This window comes from Pinus tabuliformis, chromosome 6 (assembly GCF_031772625.1).
Source record: "Pinus tabuliformis cultivar Carrire ecotype Pingquan chromosome 6, CPIR1, whole genome shotgun sequence".
Lineage (NCBI taxonomy): Eukaryota > Viridiplantae > Streptophyta > Pinopsida > Pinales > Pinaceae > Pinus > Pinus tabuliformis.
In genome coordinates, this window is record NC_142292.1 from 1,545,094,757 (window position 1) to 1,545,095,878 (window position 1,122).

The 1,122-nt window shown below is 44.8% G+C and overlaps 1 pseudogene; it reads left to right on the forward strand.

Annotated features, from left to right (window-relative positions):
* Positions 1-412: 412 nt before the first annotated feature.
* On the forward strand, positions 413-874 carry LOC149264618 (E3 ubiquitin-protein ligase PUB22 pseudogene; annotated as a pseudogene).
* The last annotated feature ends 248 nt before the right edge of the window (positions 875-1,122 follow it).

A 1,122-nucleotide genomic window follows, 5' to 3' on the forward strand; every position in this document is an offset into this window, starting at 1 on the left:
TATTGAAAAGGAGGAAGCCGTGCTAAAGGTAACCGTGAGGGGAGAATCCCAAATCAAATTGGTATTTATTGATTTGAATTGGATACAACGAGAAACAGATCGCGGTTCATGTTTTCAGAGCATGGTTTTGTTGGAAAAGCTGACTGCAGGGAGATGTAAGGGAATATGGTAGCCAGAGAGACGAGTTCCACCGACGTAGAGTTGGTCACGGGATGATCGCCGTCAGGAGGGTCATGTTTCACACAGAATCCACGTTTGGAATCTGATCGAAAGAGGTGAGGAACGCACGGTCGTTTTATTGCAGAAGGCTTCCACTTGGATATCTGATTGGGAATTTATCGGCAGGCAAAAGATTAATATTTTCCAAGGTCTCCTAGAGATCATAAAGGGTGAATCCTGCCATCAGGCGATCATGGCTGCCTTGGTTGTCCTCATAGCAATATGTAAAAGGTCCAGAAAGAACAGATTAATGGCTATAGAGGCAGGCACAGTATTTTGTCTGATTGAATTACTTCCAGAGGCCGAGAAGCCCAAGTGTGAAAAGATATTAGATCTGTTGGACATGCTAGTGGACTATGCAGAAGGAAGGGCTGCCATGGCTGATCACGCGATGGGCATTGCTGTAGTCTCCAAGAAGATTATTAGGGTTTCAGAAATTGCCACTCAGAAAGCAGTTCGAATTCTTTGGTCGCTTTGCATATATTCTTCAACTGCGTCGATTCTTCGGGAGATGCTTCAGTGTGGAGCTGTGTCTAAACTGTGTATGCTTCAACAACTCAGTTGCGCAGAGAAAACGAAGCAGAAGGCGAAGGAGGTATTGAAATTGCATGCAAATAACCAGCAGTTCAACTATGTGTCTGATGCCAGTACTTAAAGATCAAGTAGCAGTAAGGCTCAATATGGATGGTTGTCCAGATAGTATGGCAATTGCGGATCTAGGGAAGGATCCCTCATTAGTGGTAGACGTGGTGGTTTCCTAATGAGGTTATGCAACAGATTGGGATGTTGTCCAGTAATTGACTTCGGGAGGTCCTTGATTCGGGAGTTGAGGAAGAGAACTCGGGAATCCAACTTGCCAACTACACCTTTCCAAGGGTTATGAGGTAACTTGATGGAGCATCT